Genomic DNA, 12776 nt, shown 5'->3' with positions numbered 1-12776 from the left:
GCCTGGCTTTTAAATATCTCCAAGGATGGTAATTCCACCACTTCCCTGGGCAGCCTCTTCCAATGCTTGATAACCCTTTCAGTGAAGAAATTTTTCCTAATATCTATCCTAAACGTCCCCTGGCACAACTTGATGTTTTTTCCTCATCCTAGAGATGTCTAACCTTGAGGTGTGCAGAGTTTGGGCTGCCATGGCTAAGGAACTTGCTTCCCCCCCCCTCTGGGTGCTTGACAATCACCCCATGGGGTACCACCAGCCCCAAGTCTCCAAGGGACCTGGGGACTGACCTTCCCATGTGAGTAGCAGGGTTGGTGCTGGGCATGGAGGAAACCCAGGGTGCTTCTGCTGTCCTCACAACAAAAAAGAACTTAAATCCAGGAGGCTGCACAAATCACAGATACTTGTGTTTAGAAATCAGACCTGAATGAACCCCAGTACCCAAACCCTGGTGGCACCCAGCATAATGGACTGGAGCCCATCAAGGATCCAGCCCCTGGATGCTGCACTGCTGCACAGCACATCAGGTGGACCTGTCAGCTCAGAAGTGTTAATGCCAGCCCCAGCCACACTGAGATTAGTTTCAGGCCCAGGGTTAAGTCTAAAACTATTTATTCTGGATTATTTTTCATTTTCCCTTCATCTTCCCTGTGTTTTCAAGGTCTGCTCCCCCACCAGCAAGACTCAGACCCAGTTAGACGTGAAGTCCCTGCATCCTCCACTGTGAGGCCCCACAAACTCATTTCACAAGTGTCTCACCCGCTGCCCCGGCCTCTCCAGATTACCGAGGGCTGAGCTAATGCCCAAAGCTCCCAGACAAGCGGCTTTCTCAGGAAGAGCCTTCTTGGAAAATGCAGCCTGAGGGAAAACAAACTCCCCCGAGCCACAGAAAAAGACCCAAACCTGCAATTTCTTCCTTGCTGGCTGGAAAGGGCTGGGGCTGTGTTTTCCAAAAGGTTAAAACACAGGGTAGGGATGTTATTTTAGTGAAGGGCTGAGCCCCTTCAAACCTCCCGACAAACGGACGCGTCCCCGAGCCCTGTTTGTGCAGACACAGCTCCAGGCTGGGCTCCAGCCCCTGTCCTCCCCCCGCAGGGACGGCGTTGGGCTTTGGAAAAATTACACACAGGGGGGTGGAGAAGAGGCTGCTTTGCAGGGGGTGCTGAGTTATTCCAGACACGGAGCGCAAACACAACTGCAAATGAGTGGAATTCCCTCCTCCTTCCCCCCCCCCCCAAAAAAAAAGCTGTTCTGTGCTGGTAATTAAGACTGGGGATGACTGGTAGGGGGCCGTACAGCAGGACACTGTGGATTTTATCATAGAATCACAGAATGGTTTGGGTGGGAAGGGACCTTAAAGCCCCCCCAGTGCCACCCCCTGTCCCTGCCCTGGGCAGGGACCCCTCCCACCAGCCCAGGTTGCTCCAAGCCCCCTCCAACCTGCCCTTGAACCCCTCCAGGGATGGGGCAGCCACAGCTTCTCTGGCCAACCTGGGCCAGGCTCTCACCACCCCCAGAGTGAACACTTTCTTCCTGAGGTCTCATCTCCATCTCCCCTCTTTCAGTGCCAAACCTTTCCCCCTCATCCTATGGCTCCCCTCCCTTTGGCTGTCTGCGGTGAGGTGACGCTCTCTGGATGATGGAACCCTCCATCATGGTTGGCACTTTCACAGTGATGGATCTGGGCTGTTTTCTGAAGCTCCAGGGAGTCCCAGGAGCTGATTCAGGGCAACAAGCCTACCTGAAGTTATGCTTTGTCCTGTGCTTGGCTTCCCACAGCTCAGCCTCCCCTTGCACCAAGCCTTGGTCTTGGTCAGCACCAACTCTTCCCCCTGCAGTCCACAGGCACCTGGTTTTGGCAAATTTCCTTAAAAAAACCCGTCCTCGGGGGCTGTGGCTGGACTTCCCCCATCAGCCCCAGACCTGGGGGTACCACTGGTGGGTACCAGCCTAGGCTGCCAAGAAGGGAGAATGGTGAAGCATGGGATCTCTCTAGAAATGTAAAGCGAGTAATTGCCTAATGAGAAACAGCTGTAGAAGTCAGTAATTGCCTGCTGGGGGTGCTGAGGCAGGATGGGGAGACCTTGCTGTTTGACAGTCGTTCAGCAGCTGTTAAGCGTGAGGGCTCTGTTCGCGGCCTGGCCTCGTTCAGCAACTGACAAAGGCATCCCTCGGCTCATTAACTCCAGTTTCCCCATCAGTTTTGCTACCAGAAGGACCATCTATTATGGTTACAGAGGAGCCCTGGCACACAGGTGGCTCCAGCACAGCATTATTCACTGTGTGTAGTCAGGCCTCCCACGGGAGGGCTTTGCTCTCTTGGTTTGGTGCCTGGAGTGTGTGTTTGCCCAATGGCCCTCTCAACACCACGTCACTTCTCTCCTGTCTTCCCTGGCACAGCCTGGTGGGGATGGAAGTGTCCAGGACAGCGGTGGATATTGAGCAGAGAAGTTTTTGGGGATTGATTGACTTATTGCTGCTCTGAGCCACCTCCAAGCTTTTCAGCCAAGATCTCCATAATTATCTGAGAGTACACAGAGCTGCTGATCTTATCATTGACGGGACGTACATCTGCGCAGAAGGTCACAGTGACCACTGCTAGCTGGGGGATGGCCGTGATTTTGGCCAGGAGCACGTGGGGAAGCCTCCTTTACCCTGGGGGGGTGGGGGGAGGATGGGGAACCCTGCGTGTCCCCCCTTTAGGAAACCTGCAGCCCCTTCCTTGGCCACTTGTACAAAAAATTCTGCTTTTTTTCATGTTACTAACTCTCCCTCCTGCCTTTTTATCAAAAGATAATTTGGGGGTGGGGGGAGAATTGCTTTCAGTGGAATTTGTAGTGAATTTTTAATGACTGATGACACAAAGAAAACTAAAGGTTCTGGAGTAAAAAAAGTGGGCAGGCTTGAAGAGGGAAGGGAAAGGAAGGGAAAGGAAGGGAAGGAGCAATCCCAGCTAGAGCTGATGGCAGGTAGATCAAGGCTTTTTAGTTCATGGAGGCTTTCAGTGTTCCTGCATCTCCTTCAGGCTCTGCTGCTTCCTTAAGTCACCTGAAGCCTTCTCATAGCCCTGCTTCCAGAAAGGGCTGGAAGTGTCACAGAGGGCCAGGGCTTGGATTTCTGGACCCCACGAAACAGGACTGGATAGAGATTGTGTGTGTCCACACACTACAGGAGCCCCCTAGAGATTTCTGAAGCAGCTTCTGAGCAGAAGATGATGTTGCTGCAGGATTCAGTGACTGTGGGAAGTGGGGCCAGAAGGAGCTGGGGAGGTGGAGGTGAACCTTCCTGGGTGATGGTAGACCCTGGTGTGGGGAGCAGGGGATGCCCAGCAAGAAAACGGAGCTCTCCCAGGAGGAACCAGAAGGAACCAGCACCGCTGGGGTGTCTGCCAGGAAACCTAAGAACAAGGGAAGATTTTCCTGACTCCTGCCAGCCCTCTGCTTGACAGGAGAGAGGGCGGTTTGTCCTTCATTTCCATGACACTGACGGATGACCTCAGCTTCTGCAGAGGGAGGGAGGAGAACTGCCTACAATGAAGGTCTCCGGTGCCAAGACCTCACCACTCCTGGCAGATACAAATATATCCCATCACAAGGAAACTTTTCTGCTTTCCAGAGTGTGCAAAAGCCCAGTTTGCTGGAAGGTGGAGTTAGAATCAACGCTAAATTGAAGGGGGGGGTGGGGGGAGGTTGGAGGGACATGACCATGGAGGTATTTGGCATAAGGCACCAAGCCCTTATCATAACCCCGATGAGCCTGGGACATGTTCAGCTTTCCACCCTGCTGGGAAGTAACTTTCCTGGCTGATTTTACCAGTGTGACTTCTAGAAGACTGGGAATCCTTCCAAGCTGGGACCTGGGGACTTCAGTTCCCCTGGAGCAAAATGACAGTTAAAAAGCTGCAGCGTGGGGCGTTTTATTGATTTTTTTTTTTTTTTTTCTCCCCTGGGGTTTTGTGTTAAATCCTCTCCAGGCCTGGAAAGAACAATCATATTTTGGGAACGCCCATCGGGAAACATTGGCCGTACCCTGAGTTTCTTCAGGTTTGGAGTTGCTCCATTAAAGTGACTGAAGCCAAACGAGACGTTTCCACTTGCACAAATGAGAAGCTGCAGCCCCAGCTGCGTTGTGCAGGAATGTTAAAAAAAATTTGCAAGTTCTACAGAAAAATAGAAGTTACAGTGTGGCTGTGTCTCTCTGTCTCTCTGCCTGCTCCAAAACCCCTGGTAAAGGCAGGAGCTCTTGGGAAGCGTGGTGGACTAGCTGATCTCTAGAGGTCCCTTCCAACTCTGACAATTCCATGGATCTGTGGGAGCCCTGGGCAGCCCCCCCCTCCCATGGGAAGCCTGCTGTGAAATCTTGGGGAGCAAGCTGGCTCCCCACCACAGTGGGCGGCCAGCCGAGGTGTGGGCTGGCTTTTTTGGGGTGCCAGACTCACTCCTGCACAGCACGTGCAAAACAGATCCCGGTGGGACCAGGGGTGCAACCAGTGGGGACACCCCATCCCTGGGGAGACCTGGGGAGCAGCGTTGGTGGCAGAGGGCTGTGGAGCCGAGCTGGGGATGGGGGAAGCGTTGGTTCCTGGAGGGTTGCGAAACAGTTTCCTGTTTACTTGTCTCTTACTTTTTTCTTTTTTTTTTCCTCAGTTAACTGTGGCCTCTACCTTCTCAACTGCTGCTTTTACCAGCAATTCAGGGGAAAGCCCTGTCCCCTGCCATCCCCATTCCTCTTCCCCTCAACCAGCCCAACCCCGGGAGGGGATGGTGGAAACCACATCCCCATCCTCAGCATCCCTGCACTCTCCGCTCGCAGCTGGAAAAGACCGTCCTCCTGGGTCCTTAATGGCATTTAATCCTTTGAGTTGATTAAAATAGTATATTAACCAGGAGACATGGGCGTAATGGGAATAATAGATATACGCAGGGCGCGATTGCGTGGCGAGTGGGACTTCACTAAATGAGCTGTAATCCCTTGTTCTGCTGCAGAGGGGAAGGATTAGAGCATCACTCTTTCTCTTTTTTTTTTTTTTATTTCTTGGTTGAAAGCCTCAGCTCTGAGGAAGTGATCCCCAACTGAGGCAAACCAGTGCAACTCAGTGGGTTTCTCATTTATACTGCAGGACCTGGAGGCTGTTCTAAGACAGGCTGGCTCATGGGGATGAAGTGTCCTCTCTGTGCTGGCTGGTTTGGGGTTCCTCAGTGGGGAGTAGGTGTGGGCTGTGCCCTGCCTCGCACTGGAGCAGGCGTTTCATGAGGGCTCAGAGGGGAGGGAAGTGCTGGGGTTTCCATTTCATCCCCCCTGGGAGAGCTCAGTCCCTAAGCCCCAGGAGAAGCAGAGCCTGGTGCATCCAGCAAAGCACGGACCCTCCTGGCTGTGCCTGGACACGCAGAGAGGATCCTTGCTCTGCTCCCTTGCTCCTGTTGCTTTTTCCTCTGCAATATGCCCCCTGGATGAGTGAGGAGCTGGCAGAAGCCCCACGTTGGGTTTGCTAGACATCATCTCTTTGGGCCATGAAAGTCACCAGCTTCTCTGGCTACGAGTATCTGCTCATCTTGGACCCATAAACACCCTCTGTCTGGCCAGCCCTGAAGCACAAGACTGGGTTAAGGAAAACTTGAGATATTATTTTTTCATGCTTTCCTTTATTTACTTTTTTTTTGTCTTTGAGCCTTAAACGTTTATGCCTTTGGTTTTTTCGGTTCTGAGCCCTCCCTTGTCGTGGAAAAGGGCCCAGAACTGAAAACCAAACAAACTGGAAAGCTGAATGTCTAGTGAAAAATTGCAGCTTCCAACAATGCCAGGAGGGCTGAGGTGGCCACGCAGCAGCTCATGGAGGTCCCCAAGCATGGCCTTGAGGGTGGGCAGCACTCTGGCTCCAGCAGACCCCCACATACGTGCATGAATTTGGGGTCAGTGGGATGGGATTGTGCACTTTCACCAGTGCAGAGGAATCCCCAGCTGGGGCACAGCAGGACTCCCCCCTCCCCAGGAGGCTGAGCTGCCCCCCCGGGGACCATCCCCCATTCAGGGAGTCTCTGGCTTTTGGGACACTGGCAGGGAAAGAGAATCCTGGCAGTGCCACCTCTCTACCTGTCCCCCAGGGAGCGTTTTGTGGGAGCAGCCACCCCTCTCCAGGGACCCTGGGAGCAGGAGAAAAGGGGGTGCAGGCTGTGCAGGTTGGGGGGAAAGTTACCTGCGAGGGACTTTGTGGGGAGGTGGTGGTTCCCCTGCCCTCAGTGCCCGTTCATGGGATGCAGCCAGGGGAGGATGGTGGTGGCCCCTGCTAGCCCTGGCAGGCAGCTCTTCCTGGGGACAAGGACATTCCTTCTGCCCCTGAAGGGTATCACTAGCCCTGCAGCACCCAAAACTGCTCCTTGCCACGTGCCCAGCCCTGGTTTGGAGTGGGGAGGGAGAAACTGTAAAATGCTGGGGCTGAAAGAGTGGCAGAGATGTCCAATGTCCACCAGCCCCTCCAGAGGCAGGACATTGGCCAGACCCCACCCACGGTCCTGCCGTGGGACAAGGGCTGTAGCCAGGAGCTGATGGAGTGTGGAGGGGGAAGAGCAAAGCCTCGAGCCAGTTGTTTTTATTGCTTCTTTATATGGCAATGTTCCCTCGTCCTGCGCTGGGACCTCCCAGGGCTGCTCCTGCCCATCCCTCCTTCCTGTCCCCCTCTGGTGGCCCTCGTGGCCGGGCTGGGTGGTGGCTCTATGCCCCGGAGCTGGCTCTTGGGATGGCTCTGCAGCAACGGGATGTGCAGAAATCCCCAGGGTCGCTCGCAAGACTCCCGTGCCCTCCCACTGAGCTTTACTCCGGATTTTATGTTCCCTTTCCTTAAATAAAGAAAAAGTTCTTGTTTTTAGAAACCCACTCATTTGTCCCAGTAATTCTTCTGCCACCTCTCCGTTAGGGACTTCTCCTTCTGTCAAAGGCACCAGATCCCAGTGAAAGGCAGAGATTTGCTGCAGGGTTTTGTGGATGAAGCAGCTCTTTTGCAGGTCAGGGGCTGGTTATTCTCCGTTAACAACGCAATGTGCTCACATCTGCCTGTCTCAAGGTACATCTCTGGCTCAGATGCCTCACCAAGCCCTAGGGATTGCCCTTAACCTCTCCAATCTCGAGGGTTATTTGACTCCACGTCTTGGTCAAACTGTGCTGTGGTGGAGGAAGAGCTGGTACAGGCAAGCTGCCACCCAAGGCAGAGGCGCAACAGATGCTCTGCAGGCTCAAAGCATGAGCCTTGAGCATCCTTGATCTTCCAGCTCTGCTCAGTACCTGGGTCTGCCCCCACAGAAGACCTGTAAATTAAACATAAACCTGACCCTGGGGCGCTCCAGCTCCTGCCCGGGCTCAGCAGGCTGCTCGCCCATGGTGGTTGCAGAGGGCAGGGAGCCCACAAACTCTGGTTTCTTGTGTGGTTTTACTTCTTAAAGGCTGAGCTCATGCTCTGGGCAGGGGGAGGGGATTTGGAGGAGGTCTGCTATACCCCAAAATACGTATTCACGCGATTGGCAGTCTCCTAGTAGTTGAAACAGTGCCAGGGTGGAGTGAAAGTAGCCCACAGATTCAGGTCCCTTAAGAAAAGGGAAGGAACACGTTGTGTGCGGTTACACAAACCTTTCTCCTTAAGAAATAGAGCTAAAACCATCTAGGCACCAGGGGCAGCTTCCTCAACGTTGAAGGGACCTGCAGTTTTGGAAAGGGTTGAGCAGCCTGCAAACCGTGCATCCCAAGTCGCACCTGAAACTTCCACTTGTGAAATGACCCCAAAAAATTTACACCACCCTTGTGGTGGGAAGGAAGCTGTTCTTCCTAGCCACGGTCCATGGGGTGGGCACTGAGGTGTCCACCATCAAGCTCTCCAAAAGGCCCTGGGCAGAGGATTGAGCTGAGCTGCTGTGGCCTGGGCAGGCTGTGCCAGTCTCTGTCCTCTGCTGTGGTGTCTTTGATATGGTTCCTCCCCTCAGGCACGGGTGGCCTGGACTCAGCTGGAGGGAACATGGCAAGGACCTCAGGTCTAGAGAAAGAGGATGCAAAATGCTCCTCTTCCCTGCCTTCCCATAGAGGTCCTCTAAACGATGATGGGAGAGGACCACGATGTTCCTTCCAGCGATCAGGAAGACCAGGCCATCCCTGCTGGCCAGCCCCTATCAGCCTTTGCCAGAGTTCCTAAATTAATCCAGGAAGGCTGGGCTTGTGGAGTTCCTCCAGTAACACCAGCCAGGTGATTTGTGCTTCCCATACAAACGCTCTTCTCCAAGCCACTGGCAGGAGAGGCTTTTTGTGTCCCTGATTAGAATTGCAAGAGACGATGGCACTCGAGGGTAGCAGTAAAGAGCTGTGTTTATCCCCCGTAATTGCTGCCTGCTCCTCTGCCTCCTGCTGAACCACATCATCCAATTTCGGGCTGAGTCTCTCAGAAACCGCGGGGCTGAGTTAAGTTTTCTGTGCTCTGTGAATGGGGGGTGGAATTTATTTCTGCTGGCAGATTTGTCCTGCTGCCCTGAGGTGTTTGGGGGCCAATGCACCCTTTTGGGTCCCTTTAAGGATGCTGTTGGCAAAGCAGATCCTGCATCACAGCACATGGAGCCTGGAGCCGTGTGAGGAGGGAGAGGGAACAGCCGTCTGGATGCAGGGGTTGTACTGAGGACTCGGATGTGATTTAGATGCAATCTGGTTTAGTCTATCTGCAGGAACGTATTTCAGTCAGACGCTGTACAGGAGGTGAGGGGGTGTGATGGTTCCCAGCCACCCGCCACGTAGGACTGAGCAAAACTTCTTTAACCACAACAGCCTTTGAAGAAAGCCATCTGCACGGCACGGCGTCCCGAAGCCCAACCTGCTCCAGCTCAGAACAAGCTGTCAGCACAGGTTGGACAAGCTCCGTTTGGCAAAGTGCTCCCTCAGCTCTCTGCCAGCTGCCGGCACGGCTCACCCATCCCAGCCCCGAGCATCTCCTGGCTCCCAGGACTCCCAGCACACGCAGACCCTGGCTGCTGGGCTGAGGTCCCTCTCCTGCCTCTCCCCCAGCTCCAGGAAGGAGGCCCAGAGGTCTCTCCGTGGCCAGCCAGAGCAGAACAATGTTCTGCATACTCTCACCCCCCGCACATCGCAGCCAACGGGTGTCAGCTGCTAAACTGAGCCTAAAAGCTTGTTTTGTTAAATCCTTTCCTACAGAAAGAGTCCGGGCTGCAGTTTCTGTGCTGAGAACTAGAGAACTCCCCATCTCTCCCATAGTATTTCTCAGTGGTGAATACCCACACTGCTAAAGGCAGTTTTTGGGGGGGTTATTTTTCAAATTAGAAGAGGTTGGTTCCAGCTTCCAACTACTGCTGCTTTAACCCTTCCCGTGCTTCTTGATGAGCAAGTCCTTCCTCATTTCAACACTGCAATCAAGTCAGTCTTGAGCTTTGTGGTGTGCTGAGCAGCCCGGGCTTCTCAGGTCAGGACTTCTAGGCTGGGGATGGGGCTTTCTGTCTCCCCCTCTCCCATCTTCTGGACCCCACAGGACCCTGCTTGTCCTCTTCCCAGTCCTCCAGAGTCGACCTGCTCCATCCTTCTTGCCTCCTGGCCGCTGGCAGGATGGGGGGAGCTCAGCTTCTGGGCAGGGCAGGACTTTTCTGCCACCAAAAGGAAGTCCCCTTACAGGGGGACCGGAGACAGACCGAGGAGACAAAACGTTTTCAGATGTTCTCCCGGGGTGGCAGGAGTGTCTGATGGAGACAGATGGGATTTGGCTTCTCCTTATGGGGAAAGCTCAGTTCCTGCAGTTTTTGTGCAGAACCAGGCGCCGAGCGAGTCCCCAGCGATTTGTGGGCAGGGTGGGACCACAGAGCCAGCCCGAGTCCACGCTCTGCCTCATCTGAACCAGGGATATTATTTTGGGATGGATAATTTTCTGGGGATCTCTAAATGAAAGGGTGAGTTACGTTTCCCCTCGGAGGGAAAACAAGCCTTGAAAGCTTCAAGCCCTTGAGGAAAACATTCCTTGGTTTCTGGTGAGCTGAGGAGCTGCTGAGCTTTGCAATGAGACCGGGCACCTTCCCAAAGTACACTCTCCCCCACCCTGGTCCATGCTCTTCAACGAGGGACCTGCTGCCACACGGAGACCCCCTGGGGAGGTTGTGGGTTTCTTGCCCACCCCAAGGCCAAGGTGGGAGGTGGGCTGGCATCTGGGGATGGACCAGCTCTAGCACAGACAGTCCCCACCTCTCATTCACAGCGGGACTCCCCTCGGAAAAGCCGATGACTGCTCAGCACGGGTCAGATTAAAATAATCACCGGGATCCCTCCTGGCCCTGGGCTTTTGCAGACAACGTGGCTAATCCCCCAAGGCACATGCAGCCCATTTTTATTCCAGGTGTGTGACAGCCCAGGTGCCCTTCCTCCGAGGTTCCAACCATCCTACACTGGAGCAAAGCCACCCATGGCTGAGCTGGGGGCAGCCAGAGCCTCTTCAAAGCCCTGGACTTGCAATGTGTGTGAAGAATCTTCATTTATAGCTCCTAAAGAGGAGCAGGCTGATGCCACCACCTCCTCTAAGAGGTTCTGGTGACTCAGGATCCTCAGTTCTAGCTGGGGGACACCAACTGAATCCAGTTGGGCAATGTCAGAAATCAGTGCCTGAAGAGCAGGCTACCTTCTTGGGAAGAAAAACATCACCCTCAAGGCCAAAATCCAGGAGGGAAGGAAACAGAACGAGGCTTGATTCTTCCCTTGAGTCCCTGTGGATGTCCTGGGTGGTGGGAGATGCTGAAGGGAGACCACAAGCCCAAGGACGGCTAAGAAGGTCTAGGTGCTTTGAGCAAGCTCAACCCAGAGACAGACCACTGTGGTTCAGCAGGAAGCTTGAGATCTGGAAACACCCAGACACATTCCTGGGAAAAGCCAGCAAAACAGGCAACAGCAGGAAGACACCTTCTGGACTGCCTCCCTGAAGCTCTGGAGACTGAGAGCCATCCCCTGCTGGTTTTTTGCCCAGCTCGAGTGACTTGCCATGATTGCTCAGAGGAAGACCACCTCAGATAGATATTTTTCCATGCCACCATTTCTCCACAAATGGTCTCTCCTAATGACCACATTAACCAGGTTCTCCTCCCAGCTGTGGGCAGCAGCAAAAGGACATGTTTTCTATTACTAGATACATGCCAAGAAAAAAAAACAAACCCAAATTTGTTGTGTTTTTGTTGAGATAGATGCCAACAAACATTTTTTTTTTTCCACAAAGTATCGGTTTTCATGAAAACCGTCAGACTCTGAAATGATTCCAAAGTAAACTCTTCTGCTCTGATGGTATCTCACTGGGGGTACGAGGTTTAACAGCCCAGATCTCAGAACCTGGCACATCAAAACCTACTCAATGTTGACTTTGCCGTTACGGTCCCTCCCTCAGGAAAAATGTTTCCTCCTGCGAGATCAATTTTTCAGTCCAATTCCAGAGGGGAAAAGCAAACTTCAAACCACCAGCGTTTCTCACAAGGCAGCAATCTCTTTTTCCAATCAGCCCTAATTAATAATGATTAGAAAAAATCTTTAGTTAAAAAAACCCAAACCTGAACAAGCAAACAGGGAGTGCCCGTCCCCTCCCCCTTTATTCAAAATGTTTTAATTCTGTCCCTCAGCCTCTCTCTCTCTCCTCCACACAGAGCTCAAGTTCCTTTTTCTTTTCTTTTTTTAAAAGCTGGTTGTCATTTCCTCTTCAAAACACTGTTGCAATGAGGAACGGGCCGTTATAAAAATACCATTCTTGCCTTCCCCTTCTCCAGCAAAGAGGGACCTGCCTCGCTGTGGAGCTTTAGCTCACCCTGCGTGCCAGGAGGCTCCAGCCCTCCCACCACCTCAGAAACCAGCCACAAACCTTCATCTCAAGTGGACCCCAAAGAGAAATGCCCCTTTGGTGATCCTTTAGCTCCCTGTATGAAGAAGCAGCCAGAGGTGGAGGACCAGGGGTGGACAGTGGGTGGAAAGGAGCCAAAGGCTGGCAGAGGAGCAGGCAGGGTTGAGGACATCACGGGGACAACTGCAACAGTTCCTGGAGGTGTTGGCACCTAGATGGGCAGGTTGACCCCTTGTGCCAGGGCTTGCCAGACTGTGCATGAGTGATGGGGATGAAGGCATCACCTGGGGATGCCTGGCAGGCACGTGGACCCCACCGTTGGCATCAGCATCCCTGCAGGGATGTCCTGTGTTGCAGTTGGGTCCAGCTGGGTTCAAGGAGGAAGAGGGGGGGTTAGAGGAGGGCAAGGTCTGGAAGGTTTGGAAGGACAAGGGTCCCTTCTCCTCTTTATTTGAATCCATATACTAAAGCACATCGCTCGTTGCCCATGTCCTGCTCCAGCAACACCTCAGGGTACATCCAGCATCACCTCCTTTGCACCTCGGCACACCACGACGGAGGCCAGTCAGTTTTGTTCCTTTATTACACATTGCCCAGGCGTGGTAGAGCAGCAGCAGCAGCAGCCACCAGCCCCAGGACCAAAACACAGGCCCTTGGAGAGCTGCAGTTGGAGAGACCTTTGCAAGAGGTTGCCGAAACGGCAAAGATTTTTCCATGTTGGGCAAAGATTCCCATTAATCTGGGAAAGAGCCCGCCTGCCGCTCACCGGAGCCACCCAGCCCCAGCCCTCTGAAGCCCACCTGCTCCAAAGGAAAGATGAAGGTACTTTTTTTTTTTCCTCCTGACAGCCCTCCAACTAGTTTGAGAGATGTATAAGCATTTTACACCCTACGGCGTGTAAAGCCTTCCCCACTCCCCCCTCCCACTTCCCTCCATGTATGTA

Source organism: Calidris pugnax, unplaced genomic scaffold (assembly GCF_001431845.1).
Source record: "Calidris pugnax isolate Ruff unplaced genomic scaffold, ASM143184v1 scaffold281, whole genome shotgun sequence".
Taxonomy (NCBI): Eukaryota; Metazoa; Chordata; class Aves; order Charadriiformes; family Scolopacidae; genus Calidris; species Calidris pugnax.
The sequence above is the reverse complement of the archived record's forward strand: the minus strand, read 5'-3'. Positions refer to the sequence as shown.